At 45.0% G+C, this 18,232-nt stretch overlaps 1 protein-coding gene across 1 annotated transcript in view; it reads right to left on the bottom strand.

Annotated features, from left to right (window-relative positions):
• The window catches only part of LOC128655853 (zinc finger protein 84), a gene marked incomplete in the record, with an annotated part of 373,484 nt that overhangs the window by 72,973 nt on the left and 282,279 nt on the right, over positions 1-18,232 (bottom strand).

Genomic DNA, 18,232 nt, shown 5'->3' with positions numbered 1-18,232 from the left:
AATTTCTCCCTCAGACAGCACATCCCTCGCCCCCATTTCAGAGTGTTGTGAGTGTATATCGGATACGGCTACTAAAGCGTCAGAATGCTCATAATCTGTTCTTAAAACAGAGCTATCACGCTTTGCAGGTAACACAGGCAGCTTAGATAAAAATACCGATAGGATATTATCCATAACTGCCACCAAATCTTGTAAGGTAAAAGAGTTAGACGCGCTAGAGGTACTAGGCGTCGCTTGAGCGGGCGTAACTGGTTGTGACACTTGGGGAGAGGTAAATGGGCTAACCTCATTACCTTCTGTCTGAGAATCATCTTGGGCCACATTTTTAAGTGCAACAATATGGTCTTTAAAATGTATAGACATATCAGTACACGTGGGACACATTTTGAGAGGGGGTTCCACCATGGCTTCTAAACACATTGAACAAGGATTTTCCTTGGTGACAGACATGTTTAACAGACCAGTAGTAGTCAAGCAAAAACACACTTTGCAAAAAAACGTTACTGTGCCTTTAAGAAATAAAAAAGGCACACAATTTTCCAAAACAGTGAAAAATGCACCAAACTTTCTGAAATTTTCACAGTATGTACCTAAGGCATTTGTAAGATTGCACAACTAGCAAAATGCCCAAACTGGATCAATAGTAAGCTAACAGACCGGTTAAAACTAATTTAGCACCTTGCCACAGCTCTGCTGTGGCCCTACCTTCCCTTAGGAGTCGGATTTATGGGGAAAAAACTTCTTATGGGTCCTCAAATTGTAGCAGGAGCCACCATGTGAACACAGCCTGAAGATCTAGTCCATCTAACTGCGCATCTGAGGCGCGAAATTAGGCCCCTCCCACCTTACTCCGGTGCTGTGAGGCCTAAAGAAACACTCCTAGGAGTTATAATATAAGCCATGTGGGTAACAACCCCTGAAAGAACCCCAAAAGGAACTTCTAAGTGTCTCAAAAACGATGTTTATAAGTAAAAACCGTTTGCCATAAAAAAGTGTCAACCAGCATAAATTAGCCCTGTAATGTAAGCTTGTAATTCCATACTTAGTCTCTGAATAAAGCTTACCCTTCCATCATGGGGATCTTATCAGTCCTTTTCTAGCATTATCACAGTCTTGTCTAGAAATAAATGACTGAACATACCTTATTGCAGCCTAATCTGCAAACCGTTCCCCCCAACTGAAGTTTTCTTGTACTCCTCAGTCCTGTGTGGGAACAGCAGTGGATTTTAGTTACAACATGCTAAAATCATTTTCCTCTCTGCAGAAATCTTCATCCCTTTTCTGCTGGAGAGTAAATAGTACAAACCGGTACCATTTAAAAATAACAAACTTTTGCTTGTAGAACAAAAACTACAAATCTAACACCACATTCACTTTACCCTTCCGAGAGAGACCCTATTGCTTAGAGCCGTCAAAGAGAATGACTGGGGGGTGGAGCTAGAGGGGGAGCTATATGGACAGCTCTGCTGTGTGCTCTCTTTGCCACTTCCTGTTAGGAAGGAGAATATCCCACAAGTAAAGGATGAATCCGTGGACTGGATACACCTTACAAGAGAAACTTAAATTATGCTTACCTGATAATTTTCTTTTCTTCTAACGAGAAGGGTCCACAGCTGCAGTCATTATTTTTGGGAAATAAGAACCTGTCCACCAGTAGGAGACAAAGACACCCCAACCAAAGGCTTAAATACCTCCCCCCCCACTTCTCTCATCCCCCAGTCATTCTGCTAAGGGTACAAGGAACAGTAGGAGAAATATCAGGATGAAAAAGGTGCCAGAAGAGCAAAAATTATATACCGCCACCTCATAGATAAAACACGGGCGGGGAGCTGTACCTAAGCTATAGAGGACACTGAATGCAACAAAAGCATGGGTACAGAAGGCGGCCACCACAGCCTGAAAAAACCCAGAACCCTCAAAATAACTAACACTTAGAACAAGGGGTGAAAAACCTGAAAAAGGACCCAGTAACTGTTCATCAGTTAAACAACCTACAAGGCCGGACTAGAGATCACTCAAATCCCTAGATCAATCAAGCACAAAAAGCTCCCAAGGAGCAAGTCCCAGAGGCATCCCGACCAACAGAACCAACCCTCGACCCGAAGGAAAAGCTTTACCCACCCCCGAGGGGGAAAAAAAAGGAGGACCCAAGAATCTAAAGGACCACCAACTAAGGAAACCTCAACACGACTAAAGTGAACCCGAGTTTGCGAAAGACAACCACCCAGAGGAGAACTCCCTAAGAGGATCAGGAGCAGAGATCAACACTACACCAAAAGGTGCATGCCGAGAACCGCACAGGTCTATCCTCACGACTCAAGGATCTACAAAGAAGCCACAAGACTCTCCTGTACCCTAGTCTAGCAACACAGAACTAAACTATACAACATAGATATAGGGAACCTCTATAACCCGAAGCAATTCGGATCTAATAGACAGGAATGATTATCCTATGCGAGAAAAAAGCAAGCACATGAAATTCTGAACAAGAACTCGCAAACTCAGCCTTAAGCCAGCAAAGCTGACCCGAAACCAACATGGGAGACCAACTCCCTCAGCTATTAGACCGGGAGATAACCCGTAGGCCACTTAGACCTGTAGCAACTGGAGTACAGGGCAAACCTCAACAGCGGAGTCAGATCCCCGACCTCCCCTCTGAGGTAACAGACCCAGTTCAAAGAAGTGGCAACGTCCGAATTAAGGAGACAACATCTCCGGACCACCGCTCAAGAACAAAAAGGGGGGCCTGAATGGAACGAACCCACGGGAGAACAACTCTGACTGGCATCTAAAAGAGCTTGTCAGTCAGACAGAGCTCAGGATCCAAAAACCTACACAGCTCCCTTCCTAAGAAGGACCACTCCCCACAAGGGAGATAGGACACTGAACTACAGCATCCCAGTACCAGAATCCAGCCTTAGGACCTCTTGCACGCCAGGAGGTAGAAAACCTTGTAACGAGATAGAGGACCAAAGAGGCCTCAAGGAAACCATACCACTTCCACGACCTCTCCAAGGGGGGTCAAACGCAAAGGAATCGCTTCCCCAGCCAAAGACTTGGCGAAGAGAAGAGAGAAATGGTAAAAAACATAGATAAGATACCTGACAGCACAGGTGAGAACGACGACCATAAGCCCACGTCAAAGTGGCATAGTAGTCCCCTGACAACAACCGAAAAAACTCAGCTGAGAGACAGCAAACTAGCCCTCAGACAGATACCAACTCGTCCTTGTAAGGACAAGCGGAGGCACCCAGGCAAGATCCTTTAACAGCATGTAACACACCTTCAAGGTGTAAGGAGCTGTAGCTGGTTTCCCTAGGAACGATCCAGAACCAGATCCAAAACCACAGACAAGGATATGGCCATAAGCTAGACCTCCGGGACCCAGAATCGGTCGAAGTATTAACCCCCTGAAGACCATACAGTGATCTCAGATGGAGGAGAGCACCCAACAGAGCACTCTTGCATCCCAATGACCATGGATCATGGCCTTCTCAAAAGATATACAGACCAAAGAATCTAAAGAGACAGGTCAAGTAAGGGAGCAGTCAGTACCCAAGGTGCCAACTGCCCCCAGACCCCTTGCTGAAACCCACGGAGGTTTCTTAGAGCACCCCTCTCTACCGACCACGGGGTACAAGGGACAGGCACCAAACTAGTCTGAGGGATAAGATGACAATATTTTCAAAAATACTTTCAGGATCAGTCTCCCATAAATCCTGCACCTCACAGGAAACTACATGGGAGCTTTACAACTCCTGGCAGACAAGTCAACCAAGGGAGAAACCGGGGAAACAAAGGGGGAAAAAAAACGACCCCTGCGCTCCTATAGAAGAATGCAACAGTAAGAGAAGGGAGAAAACCGAACTTCCAAACCCTGATGACCCGACCCCTAAGAAGGGGTTAAGTAGCCCTGGCACCCTACGAGAGGTGCCAGACACTAGCCACAAAATTTAGACGTCCAGAGCTACCACATGGAAAGCTATCCAACTTGTACCCCCGACGTCTAGAGGTCAGCCAACCTTCAAACCCAATAGGAATGGAGAAAACTCCATCCCCAGGCAAAAGGCCTTTCACAATGTGCCTCAGCAGGTTCCGATCTTGGAACCCCCTAAAGAGTAGCACATGGGGATGTAGTCAAATTCCTATCTTGGGCTTAATAAGCATAAGCCAGGAAATGGACCCTGCTAGGCATGGTAGGTATCCCTTAGGCCACTTAGTCCTGCTAAGCAGCCCTCCGTCTTCTAACAAGGAGGCAACCAGAAAACACAAACACTTATCGAAGTGAACCAGTATAATCGGCACCACATGGATGACATGAACCATAAAGGAACAGCCCCTATCGCGCGACCAGGACCTGCCTGGCATGAGAACATTCCGAAACTGTCCCCGGTCCAAGGAAAATCCCCGAAGTGATCGATAACATGAACTATGTAATATATAGTACTTCGCAACTTCCTAAGAAGTGCTCACACGACCACAAAATCACAAGTATCAGTTCAAGAGAAAGAATCATTCAGAACCGGAACTATAATAAACATGAGCTTCATAAAACAAATTAAACACATCCTAACCAGATCAAAATAAAATAAAGGCAGCACCCGCGGGTGAACGCCCAAGGAGAAAGGGCATGCCCACAGGACCAGCTGACTAAAGGCCCCAATCTCCTAAGCTCAGAACAGGAATAGATACAATAAAGGAAGGAGGAGACGTGAAGGAGATTGACTTCATCCCCCAATGTATAACCTAGTTTGCACTTCGGCACAGAAGACTAAGGATCCCTCGGCCCAGTAGGACCGGAATCCTCCAGCACCACCAATAGGACACAAAGGCGTGCCAGTCTATAACAGAAGGCAAAATGTTCCCTCGCCGCATTGATGGACAACCCCGGCCCCGAGGGAGGGAACCCTGAAGCCTCAGAGGCCATCACTTCCCCAGAAGGTCTAACTGACCCAGGCAATCTCACGCTCGACGGACCCTGGTTAACAGAACACGGACAGTATCTAAGAAATACTTCTCCTGGGAGATATAAATGCGCCAGCGCCATAGATATGGCCATGCGGAACCGTGCCGTAACCTCAGGGGCGGATGGCTCAACGCACTCTATGCTCCCTGAATCAGGGGAAGAGAGTACTCTAGTACGGCAATCGGAACATAACTGATGGGCATGGATAACCCGGGACATTTCATACTCCTCACAAGACGTATACTCCGAGTCGGAAATGTCGTCTCTAAAAATTCAGAATCCTCCATAACTTGGAGATTGCAAATATAATTTTGGAAAAAGCAAATATGGACAAAAGCTAAACGGCACATTACACTCCCAATGGCTTGGGCACTCACCACCTCCTGTGAACCAGACTACCAGCAACCAGACTCGCTCCGTCATCACTTGGTCAAAGAACGGAAATGCAAAAACAATGTGACCACAGCCGGTCACGTGGTGCACCGTGTATGCTTTAGCAAAAAGGTGCGCCGGTCCAAAAGGATCGCACAATATGATAAGCCGTTATGTTCCGAATAGCTCTGAGCCCAAGTATCACTACACATTTAGCAGACAGAATCACATAGCAAACATGATTAAAGTCCCCCCCTGTTCAATAACCCCCCGCAGGAGATATCAACCCTTGATTCCTTAAGATAAAAACAGAATTTATGTTTACCTGATAAATTACTTTCTCCAACGGTGTGTCCGGTCCACGGCGTCATCCTTACTTGTGGGATATTCTCTTCCCCAACAGGAAATGGCAAAGAGCCCAGCAAAGCTGGTCACATGATCCCTCCTAGGCTCCGCCTACCCCAGTCATTCGACCGACGTTAAGGAGGAATATTTGCATAGGAGAAATCATATGGTACCGTGGTGACTGTAGTTAAAGAAAATAAAATATCAGACCTGATTAAAAAAACCAGGGCGGGCCGTGGACCGGACACACCGTTGGAGAAAGTAATTTATCAGGTAAACATAAATTCTGTTTTCTCCAACATAGGTGTGTCCGGTCCACGGCGTCATCCTTACTTGTGGGAACCAATACCAAAGCTTTAGGACACGGATGAAGGGAGGGAGCAAATCAGGTCGCCTAAATGGAAGGCACCACGGCTTGCAAAACCTTTCTCCCAAAAATAGCCTCAGAAGAAGCAAAAGTATCAAACTTGTAAAATTTGGTAAAAGTGTGCAGTGAAGACCAAGTCGCTGCCCTACATATCTGATCAACAGAAGCCTCGTTCTTGAAGGCCCATGTGGAAGCCACAGCCCTAGTGGAATGAGCTGTGATTCTTTCGGGAGGCTGCCGTCCGGCAGTCTCGTAAGCCAATCTGATGATGCTTTTAATCCAAAAAGAGAGAGAGGTAGAAGTTGCTTTTTGACCTCTCCTTTTACCGGAATAAACAACAAACAAGGAAGATGTTTGTCTAAAATCCTTTGTAGCATCTAAATAGAATTTTAGAGCGCGAACAACATCCAAATTGTGCAACAAACGTTCCTTCTTTGAAACTGGTTTCGGACACAGAGAAGGTACAATAATCTCCTGGTTAATGTTTTTGTTAGAAACAACTTTCGGAAGAAAACCAGGTTTAGTACGCAAAACCACCTTATCTGCATGGAACACCAGATAAGGAGGAGAACACTGCAGAGCAGATAATTCTGAAACTCTTCTAGCAGAAGAAATTGCAACCAAAAACAAAACTTTCCAAGATAATAATTTAATATCAACGGAATGCAAGGGTTCAAACGGAACCCCCTGAAGAACTGAAAGAACTAAATTGAGGCTCCAGGGAGGAGTCAAAGGTTTGTAAACAGGCTTGATTCTAACCAGAGCCTGAACAAAGGCTTGAACATCTGGCACAGCTGCCAGCTTTTTGTGAAGTAACACCGACAAGGCGGAAATCTGTCCCTTCAGGGAACTTGCAGATAATCCTTTTTCCAATCCTTCTTGAAGGAAGGATAGAATCCTAGGAATCTTAACCTTGTCCCAAGGGAATCCTTTAGATTCACACCAACAGATATATTTTTTCCAAATCTTGTGGTAAATCTTTCGCTTTGGGAAAGCCCCTAAGAAATAAGGTGTCTAATACAGTGCCTGCCGATATTATTATATCAAAATACCCAGATAAAATGATTCCTCAAGGCTAAATATGTGTTAATAATGAATCGATTTAGCCCAGAAAAGTCTACAGTCTTAATAAGCCCTTGTGAAGCCCTTATTTACGATCGTAATAAACATGGCTTACCGGATCCCATAGGGAAAATGACAGCTTCCAGCATTACATCGTCTTGTTAGAATGTGTCATACCTCAAGCAGCAAGAGACTGCACACTGTTCCCCCAACTGAAGTTAATTGCTCTCAACAGTCCTGTGTGGAACAGCCATGGATTTTAGTTACGGTTGCTAAAATCATTTTCCTCATACAAACAGAAATCTTCATCTCTTTTCTGTTTCTGAGTAAATAGTACATACCAGCACTATTTCAAAATAACAAACTCTTGATTGAATAATAAAAACTACAGTTAAACACTAAAAAACTCTAAGCCATCTCCGTGGAGATGTTGCCTGTACAACGGCAAAGAGAATGACTGGGGTAGGCGGAGCCTAGGAGGGATCATGTGACCAGCTTTGCTGGGCTCTTTGCCATTTCCTGTTGGGGAAGAGAATATCCCACAAGTAAGGATGACGCCGTGGACCGGACACACCTATGTTGGAGAAAGGAGTCCCACTGGGACCCTGAGTTCTTTCGTTAACATTACATTCTCATACTGAAATAAAATGAAACTATCTTGCCGAAATCTACGCCGTGGAACAGGAACACGGCGCTTCAAGTGTGACAGATAGTAGCATCGCTTCTGACATGGACTTGAGAGAATAAAGGCAGGCAGCGAAACTCGTCAATGCTGATTGCCAAGGAGCTGTTAACATGAGTCGGTATGGTATCGCAGAGACGACACTCCCTGCATCTCCGGACTCTAACTTTCATCCATGCTATCACTGAGAGGCTGTCGGGATTACTTAAAACTCCAGTCCCATTCCGAAGAGTACTACCCTCCATAAGAGACTATCTTCAACTTCTGAGACTTCTCTGTTAACCTCCTGTGACGAGAGGCAAAGAATGACTGGGGGATGAGGGAAGTGGGGGAGGTATTTAAGCCTTTGGCTGTGGACTCTTCCCGTTTAAGAAGAAAACCAATTTATCCCTAGAATATTCACATAGTTAATTCTTAAACTATACTGTGTAAAACATTAAGTAACTATACAATAGACTTTGGCCTAGTCTTTGTCTAAGAAGGACACTCTCATGTAGTCTTTGATTGGTGTATGGTAGGACACACCTTAAGTAAATTAAGTATACAATGGTGGTCAACAGTTACTATACATATTTTTTCCTTCCTCATCTCCTGGGAGCAACTGATCTTAGAGAGAGGGCGCACTGGAGGACTGAACTTGCAGAGTTTATTCTCTTTATTGTGCATTCTTCTTGAGATAGATTCTCTGGTTTACTATGTTTAGTTAGCAGTATTGCTTAACCTGGGTTTATTTAGGCTAGAGTTGCCTTGTATAATTTGGACTGGATGTTGTAGCTTCTGGTATTTTCTTGAAGGTTGTTTAATACTTTTGTAGCTTGTAGGCAATTGATCATTTTCATGCCTATATTATTTGTCTTCTAATACAATATTTTTAAAAGGTGGACAACATTTTAAAAGTCTTGTGGAGCAAGGCAGAGAGTTTCACAAAATAGGGGCCAGACTGGAGAAGCCTTGTAGACAGGAATGTGAGGAGGAGGCTGTGAGCAAAGCAAAGGGGACGGGAGGGAGAGTATCTAGAGATGAGGATGGAAATATAGGGGGGAGCAGTGTTATTGAGGGCCTTAAATGTCAGGGTCAGAATATTTTGTTTTATTCTGGAGACTAGAGGAAGCCAGTGAAGAGATTGGCAGAGAGGTGCAGCAGATGAGTGGAAAACAGACGCTATGAGTTGAAAGAAAAAGTAGAGAAGAGTAGAGAAGTAATCTTGCTTAGAGAGGTTAAGGGCATAATACACCAAGATTTTCTCCAGTAACACTCAGCAGTGCGGGAACATCTGTGTAAGTACCGTGTCAGAGGAGTATGCCAGGGCTGAAGATGTGTGTGACTTCCGAGCTATGGTAGGAGGAGCCAAATTGTCAAGGACCAATGTAAGGGTGGACTTGTATGGGCAGATAGATTGGTCAGGGCAGGCAAAGAAGGAGATGGATAAGAGCAGAGGTTTGACAGATGTTGCTGATCTAGTGACTTAAAGGGACATAAAACCCAATGTTTTTCTTACATGATTCAGATAGAACATACAATTTTAAATGGATAGTAAACACCAACGTTATTGTTTAAAAAGACTGGTAATCCCTTTATTTAACATTCCCCAGTTTTGCATAACTAACACTAATATATTAACATACTGCTTACCTCTGTGATTACCTTGTATCTAAGCCTCTGCTGACTGCCCCCTTATCTCAGATCTTTTGACAGACTTAAATTTCAGGCAATTAGTGCTGACTCTTAAATAACTTCACGTGCGTGAGCACTGTGTTATTTATATGAAACAAATGAACTAATGACCTCTAGCTGTGAAAACTGTCAAATCCATTCAGATGAGAGGCAGCCTTCAAGGTCTAGGAAATCAGCATATGAGCCTATCATCTATTTGAGGCGCATTCACTATCTAGCTAGATAGCCTTTAATCAGAGCTATAGGTGGATCCATATCCATCACCTACCAAGGTTAAGCTTTTAGCGAAGAGAACCAATTTGATGATAAAAGTAAATTAGAAAGTTGGTAACAATCACATGCCCTATCTGAATCATGAAAGCTTCATTTGGACTTTACTGTCCCTTTAAACAACTTTCCAATTAACTTCTGTTATCAAATTCTCTTTCTTTTCTTGTTATCCTTTGTAAAAAGCAGGAATGCAAGCTCAGGAGTGTGCATGCGTCTAGAGCACTATATGGCAGCAGTTTTGCAACATTGTTATACATAGGCAGGAGCAGTAGATGGCAGCACTATTTCCTGTTGTAGTCCTTCAGGCACGTGCACGCTACCTACCTAGGTATCCCTTCAACAAAGAATAACAGGAGGACAAAGCAAATTTCAGAAAAACGTTGGGTTTAATGGAGTTTGGTGTGAGGGTTGTAGGGCGGTGCAATGCTGATCAGGAGGAGGAAGAGGGGAATTGGAGAAGTTTGAGAGAGTTCATCAATAGCTGAAAATCTGATCAAGGGAGTGACCATATTTGTAAGCGGGAGAGTCAGTACATTGTGCATATTTGTAAGCGGGAGAGTCAGTACATTGTGCATATTTGTAAGCGGGAGAGTCAGTACATTGTGCATATTTGTAAGCGGGATAGTCAGTACATTGTGCATATTTGTAAGCGGGAGAGTCAGTACATTGTGCATATTTGTAAGCGGGAGAGTCAGTACATTGTGCATATTTGTAAGCGGGAGAGTCAGTACATTGTGCATATTTGTAAGCGGGAGTCAGTACATTGTGCATATTTGTAAGCGGGAGTCAGTATATTGTGCATATTTGTAAGCGGGAGAGTCAGTACATTGTGCATATTTGTAAGCGGGAGAGTCAGTACATTGTGCATATTTGTAAGCGGGAGAGTCAGTACATTGTGCATATTTGTAAGCGGGAGAGTCAGTACATTGTGCATATTTGTAAGCGGGAGAGTCAGTACATTGTGCATATTTGTAAGCGGGAGTCAGTACATTGTGCATATTTGTAAGCGGGAGAGTCAGTACATTGTGCATATTTGTAAGCGGGAGTCAGTATATTGTGCATATTTGTAAGCGGGAGTCAGTATATAGAGCATATTTGTAAGCGGGAGTCAGTACATTGTGCATATTTGTAAGCGGGACAGTCAGTACATTATGCATATTTGTAAGCGGGAGAGTCAGTATCTTGTGCATATTTGTAAGCGGGAGAGTCAGTACATTGTGACAGACCATAAGAGGAAATGAGTTGTAAAAGTTGTTTTGCAGAGTTAGCAGTGGGATTGTCAACAGGGAGGTTAGAGTCCCCAATAATGAGGGCGGGAGTATCTAAGGAGAGGAAATAAGGTAGCCAGGACACAAAATGTCCTGGCTACTAAAATCTATAAATTGAGTTGAGGAGCCAGGGAGCGGTATATAACTGCAACACGAATAGAGAAGGGAGATAATAAGCAAATCATATGGCATTCAAATGAGGAAAATTGTGAGGGAAGAGGTGGGTTGTATTTGTTGAAAGGTGCAACAAGACTAAAGTAAAATACCTACACCACCTATTTGTCCATTTCCAGACCTAGGGGTGAGGTAGCAATGGATGCTGTGTCAGAAGGAGAGAGCCAGGAGGTTCTGGGAAGTCAGTGATGAAGAGGTGATGGATAGTGAGCTTCTTGCAAACAGAGTGAAAGTTCCAGAGTGCACAAGAGAACGGGGTGTTGGCTTTAGGAACAAGAGAATTTGAGTAAGGTTAACAGAGTTTTGTTTTCTATGTCTACAGAAAGGCACCCATGGGTGGTCAACACTAGGAAGTTGTGGGGGACCAGGATTAGGGGAGATGTCACCAGCAGCTAGTATGAGTAAGAGGGAGAGTGACATAAAATGAAATACAGATTTGCAGTTGGGATGAGGTACAGGAAGGAGAAAAAACAGAATATATGCTTACCTGATAAATTTCTCTCTCTTACGGTGTGTCCGGTCCACGGCTTCATCCTTACTTGTGGGATATTCTCAATCCCTACAGGAAGTGGCAAAGAGAGCACACAGCAGAGCTGTCCATATAGCTCCCCTCAGGCTCCGCCCCCCCAGTCATTCGACCGACGGTTAGGAGAAAAAAGAGAACCATAGGGTGCAGTGGTGACTGTAGTATACAAAAATAAATTTAAACCTGACTAAATTGCCAGGGTGGGCCGTGGACCGGACACACCATAAGAGAAAGAAATTTATCAGGTAAGCATAAATTCTGTTTTCTCTTACATTGGTGTGTCCGGTCCACGGCTTCATCCTTACTTGTGGGAACCAATACCAAAGCTTAAGGACACGGATGAAGGGAGGGAAACAGTCAGGTAACCTAAACGGAAGGCACCACTGCTTGCAAAACCTTCCTCCCAAAAATAGCCTCAGAAGAAGCAAAAGTATTGAATTTGTAAAATTTAGCAAATGTATGCAGTGAAGACCAAGTCGCTGCCTTACAGATGGAAGCCACAGCTCTAGTGGAATGAGCTGTAATTCGTTCAGGAGGCTGCCTTCCAGCAGTCTCATAAGCCAACCGGATGATGCTTTTCAGCCAGAACGACAGAGAGGTAGCAGTCGCTTTTTGACCTCTCCTCTTGCCAGAATAGACGACAAACAAGGACGATGTTTGTCTGAAGTCTTTGGTTGCTTTTAGATAAAACTTTAAAGCACGAACCACATCAAGATTGTGTAACAGACGTTGCTTGTTAGAAACTGAATTAGGACACAGAGAAGGAACAACTATTTCCTGGTTAATATTCTTATTGGAAACCACTTTTGGAAGAAAACAAGGTTTGGTACGCAAAACCACCTTATCTGTATGGAACACCAGATAGGGTGAATTACACTGCAAAGCAGACAATTCAGAAACTCTTCTAGCAGAAGAAATAGTCTCTAAAAACAAAACTTTCCAAGATAGTAACTTAATATCTATGGAATGTAGAGGTTCAAACGGAACCCCTTGAAGAACTGAAAGAACTAAATTTAGACTCCATGGAGGAGCCACAGGTCTGTAGACAGGCTTGATTCTGACTAAGGCCTGTACAAACGCCTGAACATCTGGCATGGCTGCCAGACGCTTATGCAACAGAACGGACAGAGCAGATATCTGTCCCTTTAGAGAACTAGCTGCCAACCCTTTCTCCAATCCTTCTTGGAGAAAGGATAGCAACCTTGGAATCCTAACCTTACTCCATGAGTAACCCTTGGATTCGCACCAACAAAGATATTTCCTCCATATCTTATGGTAAATTTTCCTGGTAACAGGCTTTCTAGCCTGGATCAGAGTATCTATAACTGATTCAGAGAATCCACGCTTAGCTAGAATTAAGCGTTCAATCTCCAAGCAGTCAGTTGCAGAGAAACCAGGTTTGGATGCTTGAATGGACCTTGGATTAGAAGGTCCTGTCTCAAAGGTAGCTTCCATGGTGGAGCCGATGACATATCCACCAGGTCTGCATACCAAGTCCTGCGTGGCCACGCAGGAGCTATAAGGATTACCGAAGCCTTCTCCTGCTTGATTCTGGCTACTAGCCGGGGGAGAAGAGGAAACGGTGGAAAGACATAAGCTAGATTGAACGACCAAGGCGCCACTAAGGGATCCCTGTACCTGGACCCGTAACGTGGAACCTTGGAGTTCTGGCGTGATGCCATGAGATCCAGATCTGGGAAGCCCCATAGTTGCGTTAACTGGGCGAAAACCTCCGGGTGGAGTTCCCACTCCCCCGGATGGAAAGTCTGACGACTCAGATAATCCGCCTCCCAGTTGTCCACTCCTGGGATGTGAATTGCGGATAGATGGCAGGAGTGATGCTCTGCCCATTTGATGATCTTGGATACCTCCCTCATCGCCAGGGAACTCTTTGTTCCTCCCTGATGATTGATGTATGCTACAGTCGTGATGTTGTCCGACTGAAATCTGATGAATTTGGCCTCCGCTAGTTGGGGCCAAGCCTGGAGCGCATTGAATATCGCTCTCAATTCCAAAATGTTTATCGGGAGAAGAGATTCTTCCCGAGACCAAAGACCCTGAGCTTTCAGGGATTCCCAGACCGCACCCCAGCCTAAGAGGCTGGCGTCGGTCGTGACAATGATCCACTCCGGTCTGCGGAAACTCATTCCCTGAGATAGGTGATCGTGAGACAACCACCAGAGGAGTGAGTCTCTGGTTTTCTGGTCCATTTGTATCTGGGGAGACAAATCTGCATAATCCCCATTCCACTGTTTGAGCATGCACAGTTGCAGTGGTCTTAGATGAATTCGAGCAAAAGGAACCACGTCCATTGCCGCAACCATTAGACCTATTACCTCCATGCACTGAGCCACAGAAGGCTGAGGAATGGCATGAAGAACTCGACAAGTGTTCGAAAGTTTTGACTTCCTGACCTCCGTCAGAAAGATTTTCATTTCTACCGAGTCTATAATTGTTCCCAGGAAGGGAACCCTTGTGAACGGGGACAGAGAACTTTTTTCTACGTTCACCTTCCACCCGTGAGACCTTAGAAAGGCCAGAACAATGTCCGTATGAGCCTTTGCTCTGTGAAAGGACGACGCTTGTATTAGGATGTCATCTAGGTAAGGTGCTATTGCAATGCCCCTTGGTCTTAGTACCGCTAGAAGGGACCCTAGCACCTTTGTGAAAATTCTGGGAGCAGTGGCCAACCCGAAGGGAAGAGCCACGAACTGGTAATGTTTGTCCAGAAAGGCGAACCTCAGGAACTGATGGTGATCTTTGTGGATAGGAATATGCAGGTACGCATCCTTTAAGTCCACGGTAGTCATATATTGACCCTCCTGGATCATTGGTAAGATTGTCCGAATGGTTTCCATTTTGAATGATGGAACTCTGAGGAATTTGTTTAGGATTTTTAAGTCCAGGATTGGCCTGAAAGTTCCTTCCTTTTTGGGAACTACAAACAGGTTTGAGCAAAAACCCAGTCCCTGTTCTGCTGTTGGAACTGGGTGTATCACTCCCATTTTTAGAAGGTCTTCTACGCAACGTAAGAATGCCTGTCTCTTTATCTGGTCTAAAGACAAGCGAGAAATGTGGAACCTTCCCCTTGGAGGAAGGTTCTTGAATTCCAGAAGGTACCTCTGAGTGACAATTTCTAACGCCCAGGGATCCGGAACATCTCTTGCCCAGGCCTGAGCAAAGAGAGAGAGTCTGCCCCCTACTAGATCCGGTCCCGGATCGGGGGCTACCCTTTCATGCTGTCTTGGTAGCAGCAGCAGGCTTCTTGGCCTGTTTACCCTTATTCCAGCCTTGCAGGGGTTTCCATGCTGGTTTGGACTGGGAAGCGTTACCCTCTTGCTTAGTGGCTGTAGAGGTAGAAGCAGGTCCGTTCCTGAAATTGCAAAAGGAACGAAAATTAGACTTGTTTTTAGATTTGAAAGGTCTATCTTGTGGAAGGGCATGGCCCTTTCCCCCAGTGATATCTGAAATAATCTCTTTCAACTCTGGCCCGAATAGGGTCTTACCCTTGAAAGGAATATTAAGCAATTTTGTTTTGGACGACACATCAGCCGACCAAGATTTTAGCCAAAGCCCTCTGCGCGCCAAGATTGCAAAAACAGAATTTATGTTTACCTGATAAATTACTTTCTCCAACGGTGTGTCCGGTCCACGGCGTCATCCTTACTTGTGGGATATTCTCTTCCCCAACAGGAAATGGCAAAGAGCCCAGCAAAGCTGGTCACATGATCCCTCCTAGGCTCCGCCTACCCCAGTCATTCGACCGACGTTAAGGAGGAATATTTGCATAGGAGAAACCATATGTTACCGTGGTGACTGTAGTTAAAGAAAATAAATTATCAGACCTGATTAAAAAAACCAGGGCGGGCCGTGGACCGGACACACCGTTGGAGAAAGTAATTTATCAGGTAAACATAAATTCTGTTTTCTCCAACATAGGTGTGTCCGGTCCACGGCGTCATCCTTACTTGTGGGAACCAATACCAAAGCTTTAGGACACGGATGAAGGGAGGGAGCAAATCAGGTCACCTAAATGGAAGGCACCACGGCTTGCAAAACCTTTCTCCCAAAAATAGCCTCAGAAGAAGCAAAAGTATCAAATTTGTAAAATTTAGTAAAAGTGTGCAGTGAAGACCAAGTCGCTGCCTAACATATCTGATCAACAGAAGCCTCGTTCTTGAAGGCCCATGTGGAAGCCACAGCCCTAGTGGAGTGAGCTGTGATTCTTTCAGGAGGCTGCCGTCCGGCAGTCTCATAAGCCAATCGGATAATGCTTTTAATCCAGAAAGAGAGAGAGGTAGAATTTGCTTTTTAACCTCTCCGTTTACCAGAATAAACAACAAACAAAGACGAAGTTTGTCTGAAATCCTTAGTAGCTGCTAAGTAAAATTTGAGAGCACGAACTACATCCAAGTTGTGCAACAAACGTTCCATCTTTGAAACTGGATTAGGACACAAAGAAGGCACAACTATCTCCTGGTTAATGTTTTTGTTAGAAACAACTTTTTGGAAGAAAACCAGGTTTAGTACGCAAAACCACCTTATCTGCATGGAACCCCAGATAAGGAGAAGAACACTGCAGAGCAGATAATTCTGAAACTCTTCTAGCAGAAGAAATCGCAACCAAAAACAAAACTTTCCAAGATAATAACTTAATATCAACGGAATGTAAGGGTTCAAACGGAACCCCCTGAAGAACTGAAAGAACTAGGTTGAGACTCCAAGGAGGAGTCAAAGGTTTGTAAACAGGCTTAATTCTAACCAGAGCCTGAACAAAGGCTAGAACATCTGGCACAGCTGCCAGCTTTTTGTGAAGTAACACAGACAAGGCAGAAATCTGTCCCATCAAGGAACTTGCAGATAATCCTTTTTCCAATCCTTCTCGAAGGAAGGATAGACTCTTAGGAATCTTAACCTTGTCCCAAGGGAATCCTGTAGATTCACACCAACAGATATATTTTTCCCAAAATATGTGGTAAATTTTTCTGAGAACCCTCGCTTTGATAAGATCAAGCGTTCAATCTCCAAGCAGTCAGCTGGAGTGGGTCGAACGGACCTAGAACAAGAAGGTCTCGTCTCAAAGGTAGCTTCCAAGGTGGAGCCGATGACATATTCACCAGATCTGCATACCAAGTCCTGCGTGGCCACGCAGGAGCTATCAAGATCACCGACGCCCTCTCCTTTGATCCTGGCTACCAGCCTGGGGATGAGAGGAAACGGCGGGAACACATAAGCTAGTTTGAAGGTCCAAGGTGCTACTAGTGCATCCACTAGAGCCGCCTTGGGATCCCTGGATCTGGACCCGTAGTAAGGAACTCTGAAGTTCTGACGAGAGGCCATCAGATCCACGTCTGGAATGCCCCACGGTTGAGTGACTTGGGCAAAGATTTCCGGATGGAGTTCCCACTCCCCCGGATGCAATGTCTGACGACTCAGAAAAACCGCTTCCCAACTTTCCACTCCTGGGATGTGGATAGCAGACAGGTGGCAGGAGTGAGACTCCGCCCATAGAATGATTTTGGTCACTTCTTCCATCGCTAGGGAACTCCTTGTTCCCCCCTGATGGTTGATGTACGCAACAGTTGTCATGTCGTCTTGATCGAAACCGTATGAACTTGGCCCTCGCTAGCTGAGGCCAAGCTTTGAGAGCATTGAATATCGCTCTCAGTTCCAGAATATTTATCGGTAGAAGAGATTCTACCCGAGACCAAAGACCCTGAGCTTTCAGGGATCCCCAGACCGCGCCCCAGCCCATCAGACTGGCGTCGGTCGTGACAATGACCCACTCTGGTCTGCGGAAGGTCATCCCTTGTGACAGGTTGTCCAGGGACAGCCACCAACGGAGTGAGTCTCTGGTCTTCTGATTTACTTGTATCTTCGGAGACAAGTCTGAATAGTCCCCATTCCACTGACTGAGCATGAACAGTTGTAATGGTCTTAGATGAATGCGCACAAAAGGAACTATGTCCATTGCCGCTACCATCAAACCTATCACTTCCATGCACTGCGCTATGGAAGGAAGAGGAACGGAATGAAGTATCCGACAAGAGTCTAGAAGTTTTGTTTTTCTGGCTTCTGTCAGAAAAATCCTCATTTCTAAGGAGTCTATTATAGTTCCCAAGAAGGGAACCCTTGTTGACGGAGATAGAGAACTCTTTTCCACGTTCACTTACCATCCGTGAGATCTGAGAAAGGCCAGGACAATGTCCGTGTGAGCCTTTGCTTGAAGAAGGGACGACGCTCGAATCAGAATGTCGTCCAAGTAAGGTACTACAGCAATGCCCCTTGGTCTTAGCACCGCCAGAAGGGACCCTAGTACCTATGAGAAAATCCTAGGAGCAGTGGCTAATCCGAAAGAAAACGCCACGAACTGGAAATGCTTGTCCAGGAATGCAAACCTTAGGAACCGATGATGTTCCTTGTGGATAGGAATATGTAGATACGCATCCTTTAAATCCACCGTGGTCATGAATTGACCGTCCTGGAAGGAAGGAATTGTTCGAATGGTTTCCATCTTGAACGATGG

The sequence above is a fragment of the Bombina bombina genome, chromosome 4 (assembly GCF_027579735.1).
Source record: "Bombina bombina isolate aBomBom1 chromosome 4, aBomBom1.pri, whole genome shotgun sequence".
NCBI lineage: Eukaryota > Metazoa > Chordata > Amphibia > Anura > Bombinatoridae > Bombina > Bombina bombina.
The sequence above is the reverse complement of the archived record's forward strand: the minus strand, read 5'-3'. Positions and strand labels throughout refer to the sequence as shown.